Source organism: Carcharodon carcharias (genome assembly GCF_017639515.1).
Source record: "Carcharodon carcharias isolate sCarCar2 chromosome 21 unlocalized genomic scaffold, sCarCar2.pri SUPER_21_unloc_5, whole genome shotgun sequence".
Taxonomy (NCBI): Eukaryota; Metazoa; Chordata; class Chondrichthyes; order Lamniformes; family Lamnidae; genus Carcharodon; species Carcharodon carcharias.
In genome coordinates, this window is record NW_024470579.1 from 37,516 (window position 1) to 61,755 (window position 24,240).

General features: G+C 44.4%; 1 non-coding gene across 1 annotated transcript; it reads right to left on the minus strand.

Annotated features, from left to right (window-relative positions):
* Positions 1–20,226: 20,226 nt before the first annotated feature.
* trnae-cuc lies at positions 20,227–20,298 on the minus strand. The gene has a single exon. It is a non-coding gene; the product is annotated as a tRNA-Glu (tRNA).
* Between the last annotated feature and the right edge of the window lie 3,942 nt (positions 20,299–24,240).

A 24,240-nucleotide genomic window follows, 5' to 3' on the forward strand; every position in this document is an offset into this window, starting at 1 on the left:
GTATCAGTAATTGAGGTTGTGCTGCAATATTGGAGTGTCAGTAATTGAGGGTGTGCTGCACTATTGGTGTGTCAGTAATTGATGTTGTGCTGCAATATTGGAGTGTCAGTAATTGAGGGTGTACTGCTCTACTGGAGTGTCAACAATTGAGGGTGTGCTGTAATATTTGTGTGTTAGTAACTGAGGGTGTGCTGCACTATTGGAGTGTCAGTAATTGAGGGTTTGCTGTACTAGTTGAGGGTTAGTAATTGTGGGTGTGCTGCACTATTGATGTGTCAGTATTTGAGGGTGTGCTGCACTACTGGAATGTCGGTAATTGAAGGTGTGATACACTATTGGAGTGTCAGTAATTGACTGCGTGCTGCACTATTTGTGTGTCAGTAATCGAGGGTGTGCTGCACTATTTGTGTGTCAGTAATTGAGGGTGTGCTGCACTATTGGAGTGTCAGTAATTGAGGGTGTGCTGCACTAAAGGAGGGTCAGTAATTGAGTGTGTGTTGCACTATTGTAGAGTCAGTATTTGAGGGTGTGCTGCACTCTTGGAGAGTTAGCAATGGAAGGTGTGCTGCATTATTGTGATGTCAATAATTGAGGGTGTGCTGCACTATTGGGTTGACAATAATTGAGTGTGTGCTGCACTAATTGGTAATCAGTAATTCAGTGTGCGCTGCACTATTAGAGTGTCTATAATTGGGATTGTGCTGCACTATTTGAGGGTCAGTAATTGAGGGTGTGCTGCAATATTGGAATGTCATTAATTGAGTGTGTGCTGCACTTTTGGAGTTTCAGTAATGGAGTGTGTGCAGCACTTTTGGAGTATCAGTAATTGAGGTTGTGCTGCACTATTGGCGTGTCAGTAATTGAGGGTGTGCAGCACTATTTGTGTGTCAGTAATTGAGGGTGTGCTGCACTATTTGTGTGTCAGTAATTGAGGTGTGCTTCCCCACTGGAGTGTCAGTAATTGAGGGTGTGCTGCACTATTTGTGTGTCAGTAATTGAGGGTGTGCTGCACTATTGGTGTGTCAGTAATTGAGGGTGTGCTGCACTATTGGTGTGTCAGTAATTGAGGGTGTGCTGCACTATTTGTGTGTCAGTAATTGAGGGTGTGCTGCACTATTGGTGTGTCAGTAATTGAGGGTGTGCTGCACCATTTGTGTGTCAGTAATTGAGGGTGTGCTGCACTAGAGGAGTGTCAGTAATTTTGGGTGTGCTGCACTATTGGCCTGTCAGTAATTGAGGGTGTGCTGCACTATTGGAGTGTCAGTAATTGAGTGTTTGCTGTACTAGTTGAGGGTTAGTAATTGAGGGTGTGCTGCACTGTTGATGTGTCAGTATGTAAGGGTGTGCTGCACTACTGGAATGTCGGTAATTGAAGGTGTGATACGCTATTGGAGTGTCAGTAATTGAGGGTGTGCTGCACTATTTGTGTGTCAGTAATTGAGAGTGTGCTGCACTATTGGAATGTCAGTAATTGAGGGTGTGCTGCACGATTTGTGTGTCAGTAATTGAGGGTCTGCTGCAATAATGGAGTGTCCGTTATTGAGGGTGTGCTGCAGTATTGGAAGGTCAGTAATTGAGTGTTTGCCGCACAATTGTAAAGTCAGTAATTGAGGGTGCGCTGCCCTATTTGAGTGTCAGTAATTGAGGGTGTGCTGCACGATTTGTGTGTCAGTAATTGAGGGTGTGCTGCACTATTGGAACGTCAGTAAATGAGTGTGTGCTGCACTTTTGGAGTTTCAGTAATGGAGGGAGTGCTGCACTTTTGGAGTTTCGGTATTTGAGGTTGTGCTGCAATATTGAAGTGTCAGTAATTGAGGGTGTGCTGCAATATCGGAGGGTCAGTATTTGAGGGTGTGCTGCACTATTGGAGAGTTAGTAATTGAGGGTGTGCTGCATTATTGTAATGTCAGTAATTGATGGTGTGCTGCACTATTGGGTTGACAATAATTGAGTGTGTGCTGCACTTTTGGAGTTTCAGTAATGGAGGGAGTGCTGCACTTTTGGAGTTTCGGTAATTGAGGTTGTGCTGCAATATTGAAGTGTCAGTAATTGAGGGTGTGCTGCAATATCGGAGGGTCAATATTTGAGGGTGTGCTGCACTATTGGAGTGTTAGTAATTGAGGGTGTGCTGCACTATTGGAGGGTCAGTAATTGAGAGTGTGCTGCACTATTGGAGTGTCAGTAATTGAGTGTTTGCTGTACTAGTTGAGGGTTAGTAATTGAGGGTGTGCTGCACTATTGGTGTGTCAGTATGTAAGGGTGTGCTGCACTACTGGAATGTCGGTAATTGAAAGTGTGATACGCTATTGGAGTGTCAGTAATTGAGGGTGTGCTGCACTATTTGTGTGTCAGTAATTGAGGATCTGCTGCACTATTGGAATGTCAGTAATTGAGGGTGTGCTGCACTATTAGTGTGTCAGTAATTGAGGGTGTGCTGCACGATTTGTGTGTCAGTAATTGAGGGTCTGCTGCAATAATGGAGTGTCAGTTATTGAGGGTGTGCTGCACTGTTGGAAGGTCAGTAATTGAGTGTTTGCTGCACAATTGTAGAGTCAGTAATTGAGGGTGCGCTGCCCTATTTTAGTGTCAGTAATTGAGGGTGTGCTGCACGATTTGTGTGTCAGTAATTGAGGGTGTGCTGCACTATTGGAATGTCAGTAATTGAGTGTGTGCTGCACTTTTGGAGTTTCAGTAATGGAGGGAGTGCTGCACTTTTGGAGTTTCGGTAATTGAGGTTGTGCAGCAATATTGAAGTGTCAGTAATTGAGGGTATGGTGCACTATTGGAGTGACAATAATTGAGGGTCTACTGCTCTATTGGATTGTCAGGAATTGAGGGTGTGCTGCACTATTGGGTTGACAATAATTGAGGTTGTGCTGCACTAATTGAGAATCAGTAATTCAGTGTGCGCTGCACTATAAGAGTGTCTGTAATTGGAATTGTGCAGCACTATTTGAGGCTCAGTAATTGAGGGTGTGCTGCACTATTTGAGGGTCACTAATTGAGGGTGTGCTGCACTATTGGAGTGTCAGCAATTGAGGTTGTGCTGCATTATTGGAGTGTCAGCAATTGAGGGTGTGCTGCACTATTGAGTGTCAGTAATTGAGGGTTTGCTGTACTTTTCGAAGGTTAGTAATTGAGGGTGTGCTGCTCTATTTGTGTGTCAGTAATCGAGGGTTTGCTGCTCTATTTAAGTGTCAGTAATTGAGGGTGTGCTGCACTACTGGCATGCCAGTAATTGAGTGTGTGCTACACTAATGGAAGGTCAGTAATTGAGGGTGTGCTGCACTATTTGAGTGTCAGTAATTGAGGGTGTGCTGCACTATTGAAGTATCAGTAATTGAGGGTGTGCTGCATTATTGGAGTGTCTGTAATTGAGGGTGTGCTGCACTATTGGAGTGTCAGTAATTGAGGGTGTACTGCACTCTTGGAGTGTCAGTTATTGAGGGTCTGCTGCAATAATGGAGGGTCAGTAATTGAGGGTGTGCTGCACTATTGGAGTGTCAGTAATTGAGGGTGTGCTGCACTATTGGGTGGTCAGTAATTGAGGTTGTGCTGCACTATTGGAGTGTCAGTAATTGAGGGTGTGCTGCACTATTTGGAGTTTCAGTAATTGAGGATTTGCAGCCCACTAAGCAGTAGTCAGTAATGGTGGTTGAGCTGCACTATGTGGAGAGTGTCAGTAATGAGGGTGTGCTGCACTACTGGCGTGTCAGAAATGAGTGCTGTGCTGCACTATGTAGAGGTCAGTAATTGAAGGATGGCTGCGGCTATTGGAGTGACGTATAATGAGGGTTGTGCTGCACTATTGGACTGTCAGTGATTGAGGGTGTGCTGCACTATTGGATATGCAGTAATTGAGTGTGTGCAGCACTATTGGAGTGTCAGTAATTGAGGGTGTGCTGCACTATTGGAGGGTCAGTAGAGTGGCTGTGCTGCACTATTGGAGTGCCAATAATTGAGGGTGTGCTGCACTATTTGTGTTCAGTAATTGAGGGTGTGCTGCACTATTGGAGTGTCAGTAATTGAGGGTGTGCTGCACTATTGGAGTGTCAGCAATTGAGCGTCTGCTGCACTATTGTAGAGTCAGTAATTGAGGGTGTGCTGCCCTATTTGAGTGTCAGTAATTGAGGGTGTGCTGCACTATTGAAGTATCAGTACTTGAGGGTGTGTTGCACTATTAGAATGTCAGTAATTGAGGGTGTGCTGCACTACTGGAGTGCCAGTAATTGAGTGTGTGCTACACTAACGAAAGGTCAGTAATTGAGGGTGTGCTGCACTATTTGAGTGTCAGTAAATGAGGGTGTGCTGCACTATTGAAGTATCAGTACTTGAGGGTGTGTTGCACTATTAGAATGTCAGTAATTGAGGGTGTGTTGCACTATTAGAATGTCAGTAATTGAGGGTGTGCTGCACTATTGGAGTGTCAGTAATTGAGTGTGTGCTGCCCTATTTGAGTCTCAGTAATTGAGGGTGAGCTGCATATTGTAGTGTCAGTAATTGAGGGTGTGCTGCACTATTGGAGTGTCAGTAATTGAGGGTGTGCTGCACTCTTGGAGTGTTAGTAATTGAGGTTGCGCTCCACTATTGGAGTGCCAATAATTGAGGGTGTACTGCTCTATTGGATTGTCAGGAATTGAGGGTTTGCTGCACTATTGGGTTGACAATAATTGAGGGTGTGCTGCACTAATTGGGAATCAGTAATTTAGTGTGCGCTGCACTATTAGAGTGTCTGTAATTGGGATTGTGCTGCACTATTGGAGTGTCAGTAATTGAGGGTGTGTTGCACTATTTGAGGGTCAGTAATTGAGGTTGTGCTGCATTATTTGAGTGTCAGCAATTGAGGTTTTGCTGCACTACTGGAATGTCAGCAATTGAGTGTGTGCTGCAATATTGGAGTGTCAGTTATTGAGGGTCTGCTGCAATAATGGAGTGTCAGTAATTGAGGGTGTACTGCTCTATTGGATTGTCAGGAATTGAGGGTTTGCTGCACTATTGGGTTGACAATAATTGAAGGTGTGCTGCACTAATTGAGAATCAGTAATTCAGTGTGCGCTGCACTATTAGAGTGTCTGTACTTGGAATTGTGCAGCACTATTTGAGGGTCAGTAATTGAGGGTGTGCTGCACTATTTGAGGGTCAGTAATTGAGGATGTGCTGCACTATTGGAGAGTCAGCAATTGAGGTTGTGCTGCATTATTGGAGTGTCAGCAATTGAGGGTGTGCTGCACTATTGAGTGTCAGTAATTGAGGGTTTGCTGTACTTTTGGAAGGTTAGTAATTGAGGGTGTGCTGCTTTATTTGTGTGTCAGTAATCGAGGGTTTGCTGCTCTATTTAAGTGTCAGTAATTGAGGGTGTGCTGCACTACTGGAGTGCCAGTAATTGAGTGTGTGCTACACTAATGGAAGGTCAATAATTGAGGATGTGCTGCACTATTTGAGTGTCAGTAATTGAGGGTGTGCTGCACTATTGAAGTATCAGTAGTTGAGGGTGTGTTGCACTATTAGAATGTCAGTAATTGAGGGTGTGCTGCACTATTGGAGTGTCATTAATTGAGGGTGTGCTGCCCTATTGGAGTGTCAGTAATTGAGGGTGTGCTGCACTATTGGAGTGTCAGTAATTGAGGGTGTGCCGCACTATTGGAGTGTCAGTTATTGACGGTCTGCTGCAATAATGGAGGGTCAGTAATTGAGGGTGTGCTGCACTATTGGAGGGTCAGTAATTGAGGGTGTGCTGCACTATTGGGAGGTCAGTGATTGAGTGTGTGCTGCACTATTGTAGAGTCAGTAATTGAGGGTGAGCTGCACTATTGAATGGTCAGTAATTGAGTGTGGGCTGCACTTTTGGAGTTTCAGTAATGGAGGGAGTTTTGCACTTTTGGAGTTTCGGTATTTGAGGTTGTGCTGCAATATTGAAGCGTCAGTAATTGAGGGTGTGCTGCAATATTGGAGGGTCAGTATTTGAGGGTGTGCTGCACTATTGGAGTGTTAGTAATTGAGGGTGTGCTGCATTATTGTAGTGTCAGTAATTGAGGGTGTGGTGCGCTATTGGAGTGACAATAATTGAGGGTGTGCTGCACTAATTGAGAATCAGTAAATCAGTGTGCGCTGCACTATTAGAGTGTCTGTAATTGGAATTGTGCAGCACTATTTGAGGGTCAGTAATTGAGGGTGTGCTGCACTATTGGAGTGTCAGCAATTGAGGTTGTGCTGCATTATTGGAGTGTCAGCAATTGAGTGAGTGCTGCACTATTGAGTGTCAGTAATTGAGGGTTTGCTGTACTTTTGGAAGGTTAGTAATTGAGGGTGTGCTGCTCTATTTGTGTGTCAGTAATCGAGGGTTTGCTGCTCTATTTCAGTGTCAGTAATTGAGGATGTGCTGCACTACTGGAGTGCCAGTAATTGAGTGTGTGCTACACTATTGAAGTATCAGTAGTTGAGGGTGTGTTGCACTATTAGAATGTCAGTAATTGCGGATGTGCTGCACTATTGGAGTGTCGGTAATTGAGGGTGTGCTGCATTATTGGAGTGTCAGTAATTGAGGGTGTGCTGCACTATTGGAGTGTCAGTAATTGAGGGTGTGCTGCACTATTGGAGTGTCAGTAATTCAGGGTGTGGTACAGAAATCCCCTCAGCACGGGAATGGCGACAAGTTCAATCCAAGTAACGGACTGTAAGAAATTACTGCTTAATAACCTGAGACAATTTATGGAATATTATAAGAATTGCTCGGTCTCTCTCTTGTGAAGCCAGGTCCATAGCAGCTTGCTGGCTGACAAACACAGGGCAGGCCTGTTATCTCTTTCAAGGACATGTCCCTAGCACAGGCCCTGAAACAAGACATTTCTAACCCTGATACAATTGGATCTCATGACCCATCCGTAAACCAACCGCTTGTGTCAAGGTTAAAACAGGCTCTCGAGAGCACGGAGATATTGACGTGATCCACACTGACTTCAGCCCAACACCCACACTCTGGCTCACACCAGTTAACCGTTCAGAGGAGACTGTCACCACCAGCTACAGAGACCAGCAATCACTCTGTATCATCCATCTGTTTGTCCTCCGGACCGGTAAACCATTCCCACCTGTCACATTTCGTGTGTTTTTCATATCTAGTTAGCTTACACATCATATTTAAACTGTTGCTCCTCAATAAACTACTTTAAAAATCACTTCTGAACTCGATCCTCTTTTCAGGTAATCTGTGATTCCCGAACCTAAATCTTATAAACGGTGTTCGGAGTGGGATTACAGGAGTTGAGATCATAGGCTTGAGAAGCAACAGTCTTAGTTAAACATGAAGGAAGAAGTTCCTAAGTGAAACCAGGAGTAGACAATGGCATTGACACATTATAGGTAGCGACTGATAGTCTCACAGAGAAAACAGGTGGGCTGGGGGTGAGAGAGATCCTGGGGATTGGTGAAGAGTGTGACCGGGATTACAATTATATCCTCAATAGGGTTTCTAAAGAGGGTCAGAAAAGACAAATTAAGTTGAAGAAGGTCCAGAATCAGTTAGAAAATATCCACAAGGTGGATGCAGGTGAACAGAGAGCTGGAGAATCTTTAAAGTCTGTGCATGAACTTTTGTTTGAACCAGATGTATTTATGACATGTCAATAATTTAGATTGTGTGAGATGATCAGCAGATGGGGAGGATGAATAGAAGTCGATAGTTATCACATTTAGTGGAAAAGTTTTGACATTTATTCTTGGTGGCAGCTGAAGAGTTTGTGTTGCTGATTCTGATCATTCTAGTAGCTTTAGTATATTATCTACAGTTTGTCATCAAGAAATTAGGAAAACAGACTCATAGCTTAGAAATAGTGAGGTTAGTCAGAAATCTGTTGTGAGAAATCAACAAGGATATTCCCTTTTCAAGGGGGCTGATCACTAACAACCTTATAAAATCTTCAGAAATGTATTGAATATCTCTCTCTCTCTATCTGTCTCTCTCATGAAGAAAGCTTCCTGGGTTGACAAACACAGGACAATGAGGCCTGTTTCTCTGCCAAGGACATGTCTCTGGCACAGACCCTGAAACAAGACAAGCTTGATCGGGTGGGGAGATCTCATGACCCATATGTAAACCAACTGTCTGAGTAAAGGGTAAACAAGATGTCCCAGCAAGTGATGAGCCACAAAATGACCTCATGGGCTTCTGATGGAAATAGGAGGGGTTACCTTGAATATCTGTCCCTTGCTAATTGATTGATTGATTGTCATGTTCCCGAGAAATAAGGTATATAAATGGTTTTTGAGGGGAAAATAATTACATCAGACAGCAAAGACATTCTTGAAGTGATCCATTAATCCACAGATACTCCTCTTCACTGGAATTATGAAGAGACAAGATTGTAGGTTTGGCCTAATATACAATGAATGATGTCAGTTTAATAGTGGAAAACTACACTAAAGCCCCTGAACCAACAAAGGGAGTGTGTGTTACCATGGCAGCCGAGTTCTCTCTGTGAACACATGGACCCCACACGTCAAGATCAATCAGTCCAAGTCACTTTGGAAAGTTACAATTGGATTTGCTTCCACCAGTCATTCAGACAATGTGTTCCAGATCATCAGAACTCACTGAGTAAAATAATTTCCCCTCATCTCCATCCTGGATTCTTTGCCAATTATTTTAAAGCTGTGTTCTGTGGTTACCAACCATCCTGCCAATGAAAACAATTTCTCCCTGTGTAGATGAAAACTCCTCAAAAATCTCTGCATCTCTATTAAATCACCCCTTAACCTTCTCTGCTCTAAAGGGAACAATCCCAGCTTCTCCAGTCTCTCCACAGAACTGAAACCCTTTATCCCTGATACTATTCTGGGACATTTCCCCCACACCCTCTCCAAGGCCTTGACATCTTTCCTAAAGTGTGGTGCTCAGAATTGAACACAATATTTCAGCTGAGGATTAATCAGTGATTTGTAAAGATTCAGGATAACTGCCTTGCTTTTGTACTCCATGTCTCCATGAATAAGCCGAGGACCCCATTAGCTTTTTATTAAACAGCTAGATCAGCTTGCCCTGTCACATTCAAAGATTTGTGTTCAGACACTCCCAGGTCACTCTATTGCTGCACTCTGTTTAAAACTGTACCATTTAGTTTATTCTGCCTCTCCTCATTCTTCCTCCCAAAATACATCATTGCCTGTGAATCACTTTGGGATGTTCTGAGGTGTGAAAGATGATAAATGAACACAGGAAATTCCTTTCTCTTCTGCAGCTGATTTAAAGTTGTAGATTTTGCTCCGAAGATTAAATTGGGATGGATATTCAAAGTTAACTATTTAATCCCAGCAACAATTTCAGCTGGGAGTCAGTGAATTAAGAGGAAAGATCCCAGACAGCGGTTCTGCAAGGTACACTGCAGGCCCTACAGCTCAATCAGCTCCACTCTCAGCTCAGGAGAGCTCAACAACTCCACATCCTGTCCACAGGGGAGTTCTCCTGGTGCAGTGGGACCAACATTCGTGTTTTAACTAACAGGACTAAACAAACTGGATTAATCAGTTAGTCTGATTGCTGTTTGTGGAATCTTACTGTGCACATACTGGCTGTCGTGAAACAGCAACAATTTGTATTTATATAACACGTTTAATGTAATAAAATGTTCCAAAGTTCTTCAGGAGTTTCAGAAAGAAAATTCCGACAGCGAGTCACATGGGGAGATATTAGGGTAAATGGACAGAACCTTGACTGGAGAGGCAGATTTTAACAAACATCTTTAACCAGGAGAGAGAGTGTAGAGGTTTAAGGAGGAGATTTAAGAGCATCATAGGTAGGCACGGCCACCAATGGTGGAGTAATTAAAAGCAGGGATGTTCCAGAGACCAGGGTGAGGAGAGTGCAAATATCCCAGAGGGTTGTGTGACTGGAGGTTACAGAGATAGGGAGTGACGAGACCATGGAGGGATTCGAAACAGAATTCTGAATTTTAAAATGGAGGCACTGCTGGACCAGGAGCCAATGTAGATCAGTGAGCACAGGGATGATGGATGAAGGGGACTTGATGTGAGAAAGTACACGGTCAGCAGAGTTTTGGATGATCTCACGTTTGTGGGTACAGAGTGAATGTGAGGAGCCAGCCAGGAATGTGTTGGAATCAATCTAAAGGTAACATGGGCATGGATGAGGGTTTGAGCAGCAGATGAGCTGGGGGTGGGGTGGAGACAGGCAATATTATGGAGATTGAAATATCTGGTGTTAGTGATGGTGCGGATATGTGGTCAGAAACTCATCTTGAGGGCAAATATGAGACTAAGATTGTGAACAGTGTGGTTCAGACTCAGACAGTTCCCAGGGAGAGGGATGGACTCGGTCGTTAGGGAAAGGAATTTGTAGTGGTGACCGAAGACAATGGCTTTGGTCTTCCCAATTCTTAATTGAGGAAATTTCTGCTCATCCAGTACTGGATGTGGGATAAGCAGTTTGATAATTTAGTAACAGTGGAGGAATGGAGAGGGATGGTGGTGAGGTAGAGCTGGGTGTTGTCAGTGTACATGTGAAAACTAACACGGTGCTTTTGGATGATGTTACCTAGCGGCAGAATGTAGATGAGAATTAGGAGGGGCCAAGGATAGATCCTTGGGGGACACCAAGTACAAGGACTTTGGAAAGGAAAGGGAGGTTGGAGATGGGGTAGTTTGATAAGACAATAGGGGATCAGAGGTTTTATTTAGGATGGGTGATGATGGTAGATTTAGAGGTGAGAGAGACAGTAACAAAAGAGAACTATTAACAATATCAGCTACACGGAGAAGTTGGATGGTCAGCAGTTTAGTGAGAATAGGATCAATGGAGCAGGAGATGAGTCTCATGGACAAGATGAGGGCATGAGGGGAGATGGGAGAGAAACTAGAGAAAGATGTGTGTTCAGGGCTCAGTCAAGGGGGAACCTTAGGGACAGTTTGTCCCAATGAGCTAGTGGAAGGGAGGGAAGCAGCAGAGGCAGCTGATCAGATTGTCTCAATCTTAGTGACAAAGAGGCTCCATGAGCTCCTCACACTTGTTGGAGGTGAGGATGGACGATACAGGGGAGAGGGAGAGCACTTTAAAAGGACTAACTTGTGTTAAAGATATTAAAAAGATTCAACACAATGTGCTCAACACACAGCTGATTTATTTCACTTTATCCAGAATATTAACACCTATAACTGGGCTGGAGTTTATTAACATCAGCAGAAACAGACCCCAAGAACATGGTTACTCCTGGATGTGACTAACAGAAAAATCTACTCCATGTTACGAGTTACTTGTGAACTCGCTGGTGTATCAGCAGTGCAGATGACCGAGTGAATCTCTTCCCACATTTGGAGCAGGTGAACAGCCTCTCCCCAGTGTGAACTTGCTGGTGTACAGTGAGATTAGCTGATTGCCTGAACCCAGTCCCACAGTGAGAGCATCTGAACGGTCTCTCGTCAGTGTGAACACGCTGATGGGACATCAGTTCCCCAGAACTTTTGTAGCACGTCCCACAGTCTGAGCGTTTAAAAAGTCTGTCCCCCGTGTGAACTCACAGATGTCTCAGCAGCTGGGAAGAATGATTGAATCCCTTCCCACACTTCAAGCAGGTGAACGGCTTCTCCCCAGAGTGAATTCGTTGGTGTCTCAGCAGCTGGACGATCGAGTAAATCCCTTCCCACATACGAAGCAGGTGAACAGTCTCTCCCCAGTGTGATTGCGCTGATGAATTTCCAGCTCAGACGTGAATCTGAATCCCATCCCACAATCCCCACATTTCCACAGTGTCTCCCCAGCATGAACGGTGCTTTGTCCGTCCATGTTCAATAGGGCGACTCCGTCAGATCCTGATGTGATGTTTGGTTTCAGTTTCCCAACTACAAATCCTCCCCTTCTAATACCCTGTGAAATTGATTTAAAACAGAAAAAGGGACTGAGAGAGAACCCACAATAACACAAAGGCAGGTTGTGAAATTGAGTTGAATGAATCTGGGAATTTGTGGGGCCGGCACAAGGAAAAAGTGACCATGAAAACTGCTGGATTGTCATAAAAACCCAACTGGGTCACTAATGTCCATCAGGGGAGGGAACCTGCCACCCAGTCTGGGCCAACACAAGACTCTGGGCTCCATAAGAACTGAAGAAACAGGAACAAGAGAAGACCTAACACCCCATCGAGCCAGCTCCACCATTCAATACGATCGTGGCTAATCTTGGGCTTCAACTCCACTTTCCCACCCACTCCCCATATCCCTCAACTCCCTGAGAGACCAAAAATCTCCCCATCTCAGCCTGAAATATATTCAATGATGGAGCATCCACAACTAGCTGGGCTGGATAATTCTATGTGACAGAGAGAGAAGGGGAGTGGGAGAAAGAGAGATGACGGTAATGGGAGACAGCAAGAAAGAGAAAGGGGGAGTGGGAGAGAGAGAGAGCAAAGGGGAGTGGGAGAGAGAGAAAGAGAAGGGGAGTTGGAGAGAGAGGAGGGAGTGGGAGTGGGAGGAAGAGAAGGACAGTTGCAGAGAGAGAGAGAGAAGGGGAGTGGGAGAGGCAGAGACAGAAGGGGAGTGGGAGAGGCAGAGACAGAAGGGGAGTGGGAGAGGCAGAGACAGAAGGGGGTGAGAGAGACAGGGGGAGAGGGGTGGGCATTTAAAAGTTACAATTAAACCATAACTTGGATTGAATTTCCTGAACCACTAACCTTCATCCTAGAAGGACCAGGATAGCAGGTGAATGTGAACACCATCACCTCCAAGTCACCCACTGTCCTGACTTGTCTGACATCCAGTACTGGATGAGCAGAAATTTCCTCCATTTAAATATTGGGAAACTGAAGCCATTGTCTTCAGTCCCCACTACAAACTCCACTCCCCAGACACCGATCCATCCCTCTCCCTGACAACTGTCTGAGGCTGAACCAGACTGTTCACAACCATGGTGAAATATTTCATCCCAAGATGAGCTTCCAACCACATATCCACATCATCACCAAGACCGCCTATTTCCACCTCAGTAACATCGCCCGACTCCAGCCCAGTCTCAGCTCATCTGCTGCTGAAACTCTCATCCATTCCTTTGTTCCCTCTAGACTTAACTATCCTAACACACTCCTGGCCGGCCTCCCACATTCAGCCTCCCTGTAATCCTCAGGTCATCCAAAACTCTGCTGCCTGTGTGCTTACTCACACCAAGTCTTGTTCATCCATCATCCCTGTGCTCACTGACCTACAAAGGCTTCCTGGTTAAGAAGCACCAAAATTTTAAAATTCCCACCCCTATTTTCCAATTCCTATATGGCTGCTCCCTGTTGCTGGAATCGCCTCCAACTTCATAACCCTCCGAGAAATCTGCGCTCCTCTCATTTGGCCTCCTGAGCATTCCTGATTTTTATTCTTCCATATTTGAGCCCATTCTGTCAGTTTCCAAGGCCCCAAGCTCTGGGATTCACTCCCTGAACCTCTTCCTCTCTACCTCATTTAATTTACTCTGTAAAACCCACCTCTTTGATCAAATGTTTGGTTATCTGCCTTAATATCTCATGTGGTTCAGTAACATTTCTGTTGGAACAATGTCTTACATTAAAAGTGCTATATAAATTGTTGTTGTTGATTTGGACATACATCACTATTCCTTCATCATCGCTGGGTGAATAACCTGTAACTCCTTACCTAACAGCATTGTGGGAGCACCTTCACCACATGGACTGCAGCGATTGAAGAAGTTCAAACATCCTCTTCTCCACAGACAACTGGGGGTCGCAACAGATGCTGGTATCTGTGGAGAGAGAGACAGTTGTGCAGAATGAATTTTTTTTAAATTCAGGTGGGTGTCACTGGCTAGGCCAGCATTCAGAGGACAGCTAAGAGTCAACCACTGCTGTGATCTGGAGTCACATTTTGGCAAGACCAGGTAAGGACAGCAGATTTCCTTCCCTAAAGTGCATCAGTGAACCAGATGGGTTTTTACAACAATCATTTGATTGTTAATTCCAGTCTTTTTTTAATTGGATTGAAATTCCACCATCTGCCATGACGGGATATGAATCCGGGTCCCCGGGATATTGTCCTGGGTCTCTGGATTTCTCGTCCAGTGACAATACCATTATACCTTCGCCTCCTCTCAGGGAATAAAAATGGTGCTGAATTTGATGGTCAGTATAAGCTCAGGAGTGGAAGAGAAATGGACAATAGTGCAGGAAAAACAATTCCTGACTGTGAAAGATACTGTGGGAAGATAAAGCTGGGAAGCCAGCAGCACATGGTCGGGGATGAGCATCGGTGGAAACCTCATTTAGACACAGTCGACAGAAGTAACAGTAAAATACTGAACATAACTCAAATACATCCATTATTAGAGACAGGGGAAATTAAAAAATGGCAGAGAGGTGATCAAGGAGGGCTGAGGTGAAACAGAGCAATGGCTGGACACGGATTCAGATCCACAGTAAAGGAGCCACACCAGCCCCAGAGAAATGGAACCTCTCACAGATACAGAGCATAGAACTAAATGCTCTAAATTGTAGGTGGATGGTGAAAAACAGTCAACTCTAAAACAATTTCAGTTTTCAACTTTAAACTCTCCTGCTGGAGCCTGCAGCTGGAAAGATATCAGAAGCACTGGAGTCAGAGAAAAATCTCCCAGTTGAGGAAATACCCAGGGAGCAGGGTGATGTCACCGTGTAATTGTCGATGTGTGATGATGTCACCATGTAATTGTCGATGTGTGATGATGTCACAGTGTATTTGCCGATGGGCGATGATGTCACAGACACAAACACAGAACATCTGGGTCTGTACAAACCAGTGATCACCACACATTATGAAGGAAGTGAGGGTCCTTGAGAGGGTGCAGAGGAGATTTACCAGAATGGGTCGAGGGATGAGGTGTTTTAATTGTAAGATTAGGTTCGGGAAACTGGGGTTGTTCTCCTTGGAGTAAAGGAGATTGAGGGAAGATTTGATAGAGGTGTGCAGGATTATGAAAGTTAGTTAAATAAAAGCTGTTCCCATTAGCTGATTATGAAAGGATGAAGGGACAGAGTTTTAAGATTTTAGGCAAGATCCACAAGAGGGATGCCAAGAAGGGATTTTTTACCCAGTGACTGGTAATGACCTGGAACTCAATGCTTACATTCAAATGTATATTCAGATCCTGGTGAAACAAGTGATTTTCAGATTTTGATGTGTTGTTTGGTTTGAGTTTCTCGTCTCCCTCCTCTTCTAACATCCTGTAAATAGATAAAAACAAAAAAACTGCGGATGCTGGAAATCCAAAACAAAAACAAAAACAGAATTACCTGGAAAAACTCAGCAGGTCTGGCAGCATCGGCGGAGAAGAAAAGAGTTGACGTTTCGAGTCCTCATGACCCTTCGACAGAACTTGAGTTCGAGTCCAAGAAAGAGTTGAAATATAAGCTGGTTTAAGGTGTGTGTGTGGGGGGCGGGGAGAGAGAGAGAGGTGGAGTGGGGGTGTGGTTGTAGGGACAAACAAGCAGTGATAGAAGATCATCAAAAGATTGTTGTTGACATCTTTTGATGATCTGCTTCTATCACTGCTTGTTTGTCCCTACAACCACACCCCCACTCCACCTCTCTCTCTCTCTCTCTCTCCGCCCCCCACACACACACCTTAAACCAGCTTATATTTCAACTCTTTCTTGGACTCGAACTCAAGTTCTGTCGAAGGATCATGAGGACTCGAAACGTCAACTCTTTTCTTCTCCACCGATGCTGCCAGACCTGCTGAGTTTTTCCAGGTAATTCTGTTTTTGTTTTTGTCCTGTAAATAGAGTTCACAAAATCCATCACTGTCAGTCCAGGACAGAAATTCAGAAAGAACAAACATTTCTCTGGGTTTGAGTTTGCTGTGTGTAAATCCTCCCCTTCTAACTCCCTGTAAAAGGAGTTTCCAAAATCCATCCCTGTCAGTCCAGGATAGAAATTCACAACATTCTCTCCTCCTGCTACCTGGACCAGGATGAGCGCGCATGCGCCCTGCTGCACATTGCCCCTTATTAAGATAGCGGCCGTTACCCCGGGTCTGGCGAAGGGAGAAATCCAGAATTTTTTGGCCCGTTCTCCGCAAACACAAAACCGGTACCTTGTTATTTGGGATCTGCGGCCTGCACTATGTCTTTATGAAACCTCCCTGCCCACTCCGCTGGCTCCATTCCTCCTCACACACCCACTAACTCTGTTAGTTTGCTCCACTCGACATTTTCTCACCCACTGAGCAGCTTCAGTCACAGACCAGCACTGCACATGCTCATGAATCCGATCACAGTGCGCATGCCCCAGGACACAAATCAATGCGCATGCGCGAGGCGCTGCTGTTATGTGGATAGGGCATATTCTGCCCCCCGCCCCCATCGAATGATGGGTGGCCGCCCCGCCATTGAAAGATCATATTGTAGAACAGAAACCTATGCTCTGTAATCAGAATACGATGCATGTCATAGGCGCAAGACATAAAATTGTTGAATCAATTGATGCAGTGGCCAAATTGCTCCCAGCTCCACTGCAATTCTTTCTTGGATGCAGAACAAACCCTGACAGTTAGATCTGAACTCAGTCGAGTCTCAGCAGATGGGGTGAGCTCGTGACTTTTCCCCTATACATGGAACATTTAAACCGTGTCTTGCCAGTATCTATGCTCTGATTGTGGATCAAATCTTTTGAACTTTTAAAGTTGGAGTGTTAATGTGTGGGCAAACTGAATAAAGCCCTTTGCACACGTGAAGTACCTGAATGGCCTCCCACCAGTGAGACTGTGTTGCTGTGTCAGTAAATGGGATGAGAGTGAATTCCTTTCCAATTTTAACTGGTGAACAATCTGTTTACAGTGCGAGTTTAACTACACATTTTCAGCTCAGGCATGGATCGCCAAATCTACTGGTGATGGGTTCCACATTCTTAGCACTACATAAGAACAAGGAGCAGGAGTAAGCCATTCGGCCCCTCAGGCCTGCTCCGCCATTTAATAAGATCATGGCTGATCTGATAGTCACCTGAAATCTGTAACCCACCTATCCCTGGTAACCTACCACCCCCTTGCTTACCAAGAATGTATCCACCTCTGCCTTAAAAATATTCAAAGACTTTGCTTCCACAGCCTTTTCAGGAACAGAGTTCCAAAGTTTCACGACCCTCTGAGAGAAAAAAAATTGCCTCGTCTCCGTTTTCAATGGGTGACCCCTTGTTTTTAAACAATGATCCCGAGTCCTAGATTCTCTCACAAGAGGTAACATCCTCTTCAAATCCGCCCTGTCAAGTACTCTGAGGATCTTATATGTTTCACTGATTAGGTAAAGTAAAGCAAAATACTGCAGATGCTGGTTATCTGAAATAAAAACAGAAAATGCTGGAATTCTCAGCAGATCTGGTAGTGACTGTGGAGAGAGAGACATGGTTTTCATTTCAGGCCTGTAACCTTTCATCAGAACTGCACTGCATCTGAAATGTTAATTATGCCTCTCAATCCAAAGATGCTGTCAGATGTGGTCAGGGAACTCAAGAAGGAAATGAAAATCCCCTTTGAGGAATGGAATCCAATGCGAATGAAGGGTGGACTGCCCGACTGACCAGAGACAGTCAAGGCACCTTTCCCTTCTTTAAGATGCTGGAACAGTGACTCTGATGTTATCAGTGAAATTAACTGATCTGAGAAATTGAAAGGATTCTCGTTACTGCACATCAGGAATTCAAACCTAATATCGGCTTCAGGACAATCAGAATACTTGGTAACAGACAAGACAATGAAAGGCTCGAAGGGAGAAGGCACTCGTTGTAGGAAAGCTGGTTCCCGGTGACATGGATGTGTCTGCAGTAGGTGGGATCAGATTGTTTCCATGTATCCACAATGAAGGTCTCACCCTTTATTTTGGAAGAGTAAAACTGATAGAGTGTGATAACCATCTGGGTCGTGGCAATCTGAAGATTCAACTCACTGACACCATGGCTGGAATACCTTGTCAGTTCGGTTTGTGTAAGTGTCTGTGGTGCAATTGGTTAGCGTGTTTGCTTGTTAACTGAAAGGTTGGTGATTCAAGACCACCCTGGGGGTGAAGGTTTTTATTGTTTTTCCCCCTCATCACCAATCATTGCCATACAGTTCTGGATTGTCATTGGGTACTTGGGCTGCAAGATATCATCCCTAATACGGTGGCAAGTCTTTTGTTGTCCAGTGAGGTCCCACAAAAACAACTTCTTTTTAAAATTACGTTTTTCTGTCAAATATAATGAGAAAAGATTTGGACCCACTCTGTACCTTCATCTAACCCATTAGAAACTCATGAAATTATTGGAATCAAACGAACCCATCAATTATTCTCTCTTCCTCAGCTCCACAGTCAGTGAGACAGCGAAAAGCAAAAAAGCAGCAATACTCCTGCCCCACACTCTCCAATATCCCGCTGCCAGCAGAAAGCAGTGACTGCAGCTTCAGTCAGCGGGTCACTGCCCATCCCTGGGACGCGAGATACTCCAAACCTCCCAATACACCGAGCACAGGCTCAGGAAAGCGCAGGTACATTATATCCCGGTCACCAAACCTCCGAGCAGCATTTACAGAATTCCCTAGTGAGTCACAAATAAAAGTCACACAAACTTACTAATTCTTTTCACTGTAAAATGCCTTCATTTTATTGAAATGCTGACTGTGAATCTGAAAATGAGCACCATGGGATTTGTGTTACCGAGTGACTTGTTTTCCATTGTTTGTCTGTCAGGTTTTCAATCCAATTTGTGCTGGATGTTGATGCGAATCTGATTTCAAAATGAGGACACAAAGCAGCTAAATATTACATCCAGGAGAAAATCCTGAGGAAAATCGATCACAGTATTTGGAAGGAGGTGCAGCTAAGAAGTGGAAGATGTGAATGATGTTATTGATGATTGAGAGGAATGCATTGCAACCTTGGGGCTTTTGTAGGCCGATTACATTCTGCGCTTTAAACTTCCGGCCAAGCTGAGGTATCAGGAGGAAAGCAACAGGGTTCTCCATGTATGTTGGGATACGAAACAGTTTTTACATCCCTAGCTAGCTCAGTTGGTTGAGCATGAGACGCTTAATCTCAGGGTTGTGTGTTTGAGCTACACGCTGGGCACTGTAATAGTTTAAAAATCTGATTAAGAATCGTACAGACTGAAAACATTGACCCTGTGTCTCTCTCCAGCTGCTGAGTTTTTCCAGCATTTTCTGCTTTTGTTTCAGATTTCCATCATTCGCAGTAATTTGCTTTTATCTTTTTACTTTTAAATCCTACTGCTTAAAAAACACCAACTAATCACTGTGGCTCCTGTGAAACTTACAGGACAGACATTCACCACTGAAAACAGCTGACACATCAAATTCAAAGCACTTTCATGTCCGATCTCTTTCTGCTTCTGTCTCTTCCCCAGCTCCCTCTACGCGTCCAGCTCCCAGGTGAATTAGCTGCTTGATGCAGACACAGTCAATTCGTGGGAATGGGTAAAACTCGTGGGTAAAGAGACACCTGGATCTCACCTTCCTGGTTTTCCCAGATACTGATTTAAGGAATGTGCACAGTGCCGATTGTTCAGCTTTAGAATTGAATTTCAGACTGGGTTTCAATGTGAAGAAAGCAGAGCTGTGATAAGCTTATACTGATCAGCAGATAGATTGCAAGAAGATACATGACAGGCTGATGATAACAGTGCTCTTTGGACACGGTGAGCTCCAGGGAAGGATCGGCACCATTCATGTGTCGCTCAATTAGTCTCGTGACTAGTCTCGTGCTGGAAATGACAAGAAAATTCGCTGAATTTGCTCCGTGTTTTGGTTTCAAAAGAGCCGAAAACAAGGTTCAGAAAGTGCATCTCGCTAGAGGGGGTTACAAAATGGCAGAATGACCCGTGCTGTTGGGAAACATAAAATTATAGAAAGTTACAGCATAGAAAGAGGCCATTCGGCCGGGCGTGCTGCTTTCAAAGAGCAGTAGTGATTGGTTGATCCATCAGGAGTGATATTTGTGTCAGTGCAAACTGTAGGCAGCAAAATTCGTTCTTCTCCCACCCATATTTTGCCTCACACCAGCATTTCTACAGTCAGTGCTTTGCACCCAGCCCTTCTCTTCTCCGCTTCCTTCATTCCCTCACTCCACTTGAACCAAGTGTGATGTTTTCCAGCTCTTGAGGTGCCCTTCAACCCTCATTCCTCTGATTCTGGTGGAGCTTTTAAACGTTTCCAATCAATGAATAATCAAGACTCGTTCCAAAAAACTCAGTAACTCAACATTCCCTGACCGGGAATCAAACCCAGGCCACAGCAGTGAGAGCGCTGAATCCTAACCACTAGACCACCAGGGAAGTTGGGCCAAAATTTTTTGATTCGGCTTATCGACGCTGCTTTTGCCTATTGTTTTTCATTTCAGATCTCTTACACCTCGAAACTGCCTGTTTCGGTTCAAGATAAACGACTTGGTCAGCCAATGAAAACAACGGTTTCTGTGAGCTGGAACACGAAATTGACAGTGAGGTGAACTCGTCCCACAAGCTGCTCATGCCCAACCTTCAATTTCCAAAACCATCCACCCTATTTGCTGTTGGTCCAATGGAAGCACCAATCCCGATCACTGGACATCAGGGAAACTACCAATAAGGCTTGACATTTGGATTATGGAGGGAACTTTTGACTTTTTTTTTCATTCCCGATCTCTTTCACCAGAGACAACTTTCTCCGACCAAATGGTCTGTGTCGGATGAACACAAGCAACTTCTTCACCAACGAGAAGAACTATTGCTGTTAACTGGAACATGAAATCAATATTTTCCTCCTTTAAGACAGTTCTTAAAGTCTTCCTCTCTGACCGAGCTTTTAGTCATCTGACCGAATATGAGGCTCAATCACACTTTGTTATATTATGCTCACGGTGGAACGCCTTGTGACGTTTCCTTAGGTTAAAGGCGCTTTATAAATATAAGTTGTTGTTGTAGGATAAATATAGAAAGGGCTAATTCCCTGTTTTATCTTTCATGCTGATGCTTTTCTCAGCGAGCTTTTAACATGAATTCGCACAACTAATGTGAATCATGTTTGTGACGTTAAAAACTTTTTCACCCCCTGAGGGAACTGAACCACATTGACAATCACAGAGAGATATACACCGAGAGTGACAGAGACCTAAGGAGAGACACACACTCAGAGAGCAAGGATGTCACGAACCTGGCTCTATGTTTGTTCCGTTTCCAAAAGCAACTTTCCTGAATGCTGACAGATGAATGGGAATCAGAAAATACGGGAGTATTTGGATGGCTTTTCATCTATTTAACTGATAGTTAAACTGATTAAATTCAAAAATGGTGAAAACTTTAGTCAGCAGGATTCCAACCCTTGTGTTCATATTTACAACAAACGTTAATTATTGAATGTGGATGTGGTGCCAGTCAAGTGGACTGCTTTGCCCTGGACGGTGTCCAGCTTCTTCAGTATTGCGGGGGCTGCACTCATCCAACCAAGTGGGGAATATTCTATCACACTCCTAACTTGTGCCTTGTAGATGGTAGACAGGCTTTAGGGAGTCAGGAAGTGAGTTACACATTGCACGATTCCTAACCTCTGACCTGCTCTTGTAGCCACAGTGTTTATATGGCTAGTCCAGTTCAGATCCTGGTGAATGGGAACCCTCAGGATGTTGATAGTGAGGGGTTCAGTGATGGTAATGTCATTGAACATCAAGAGGTGATGGTTGGATTCTCTCGTATTGGAGATGGTCATTGCCTGACACTTGTGTGGTGTGAATGTTACTTGCCACTTGTCAGCCCAAGCCTGGATATTGTCCAGGTCTTGCTGCATCTGGACATGGACAGCTTCAGTATCTGAGGAGTCGGGTATGGTGCTGAACATTGTGCAATCATCAGCTAACTTCGCCACTTCTGACCTAATGATGGATGGAAGTTCATTGCTGAAGATGGTTGGTCCGAGGACACTACCCTAAGGAACTCTGGCAGTGATGTCCTGGAGCTAAGATGACTGACCTCCAACAACCATAACCATCTTCCTTTGTGCTAGTTATGACTCCAACAAGCAGAGAGTTTCCCCCCGATTTCCATTGACTCCAGTTGCGTTCGGGCACCTTGATGCCACACTCGGTCAAATGCTGATCTCAAAGCTCAGCTCTTTTGTTTATATTTGAACCAAGACTGTAATGAGATCAGGAGCTGAGTGGTTCTTGTGGAACCCAAGCTGGGCATCAGTGAGCAGGTTATTGCTAAGTCAGTGCCACTTGATAGCACTGTTGATGACTCCTTCTATGACCTTACCGATGATGGAGAGTAAACTGATGGGGTGGTAATTGGCTGGGTTGGATCATTCTCACTCTTTCTTTCCCAGTTTGGTCGGAAGAACAAGGACAGTATAAATTGCAGGGTTCCGGGGAAAAGGTCAGGTAATGGCAGTGACAGGACGGGCAGAAAGACCACTTTCTCCGCTGTAACCAGTGCACGATTTCATACAAATAATAGTGATTGGAGAGCAGCTTCTGTAGTCGTAGCCGAGTGGTTAAGGCGATGGATTAGAAATCCATTGGGGTTACCCTGCACAGGTTGAATTGTGTCGACTACTTTTCTTCTTATTTTGGATTTTAACTGCGCACAGACAGAGCTAATTATCATCTGAATCGAGGGAAAGCGATCCAAACACATCCATGTTCTCTTATTTCCATTCATTGTCAGCCTTCTACAAATCTCCAGTCGGAAATGGAAAACAAAACGGAGCCAATTTGGTGACGTGATTTCACTCTGGCATTTGTCTCCCCTTAGGCCCCTGTCACCCTCGGTGTCTATCTCTGTGTGTGTTTCTCTGTGTGGGTCAATGTGGTTCAGTTCGCCGAGGAGGTGAACACATTTTTACGAGCACAGATTGTATTCACGTTAGTTGTGCAACTTCACATTTCAATTTTACAGTGAAAAATATCAGGATGAAAGAGGAAAGAGTAGTTTGTCTCTTTCTATGTATGGACTACAACAACAACTTATATTTATAAAGCTGCTTTTTCCTAATGAGACGTCACAAGGCGTTCCCCAGGAGCATTTTATCACATGTCCAGGGATGAGCAAATTCCATTTTGTGGAGAGATTATAGAGACCGGGATTGTTCTCTTTAGAGCAAAGATGTTTAAGTGGAGATTTCATTGAGCTGTCCAAAATGAGGTGGGTGGGGGCAGTGGGTACGGGCGGCTTGATGGTGCAGATAGGGAGAAACTGTTTCCACTGACGGGGGTCAGTAACCACAGGATTGGGATTTAAAGATAGTGAAGGAAAGACAGACTTGCCTTTATACAGCGCATTCCTGACCAGCAGATGTCTGAAACCACTTTCAAGCCAATTAAGCACTTGTTGAAATAAAAACAGAAAATGCTTGAGAAACTCAGCAGGTTTTGCTTTCCACAGACGCTGTCAGACTTGCTGAGTTATACCTGCGTTTAATGTTTTTATTTCAGATTTCCAGTATTTTGCTTTTATTGAAGTACTTTCTGAAGGAGAGTCATTGTTCTCATGCAGGGAACACGGCAGCCAATCACTGCTCAGCGAACAGGGTGGAGGGTTTTGGAAATTGAAAGTTACGCATGTGCAGCTTGTGGGACTATTTCATCTCACTGTCGGTTTCATGTTCCAGCTCAGAGCAACCGTTGTTTTCATTTGCTGATGAAGTCGTTTATCTTGAACCTAAACAAGCAGTTTTGTGCTGAAAGAGATCTGAAAAAACAATAGGCAAAAGCAGCGTAGATAAGCCGAATCGAAAAACACAAGTGCAACTTCCCTGGTGGTCTAGTGGTTACGATTTGATGCTCTCACCGCCGCGGCCCAGGTTCAATTCCCGGTCAGGGAATGTCGCTGTATTGTATTTGTTGAAACGAGTGTTGATCACTCATTCATTAAAAGCTTTTAAAAATTCCACCATGATCAGAGGAGTGAGAGTTTAACTTTCGCCTCAGATCTGGAAAACATCACACTCATGAGTGGCAGTGAAGGGAAGAGGAGAGAAGGGCTGTTTGCAATGCACTGACCATAGAAATATTGGTGTGAGGCAAAATATGGGTGGGAGCAGTACCAATTTTGCTGCCTACTGTTTGCATCAGCACAAATATCACTCCTGATGGATCAACCAATCACTACTGCTCTTTCAAAGCAGCACGCCCGGCCGAATGGCCACTTTCTGTGCTGTGACTTTCTATAATTTTGTGTTTCCCAACAGCACGGGTTATTCTGCCATTTTGTAACACACTCTAGCGAGATGCACTTTCTTACCTT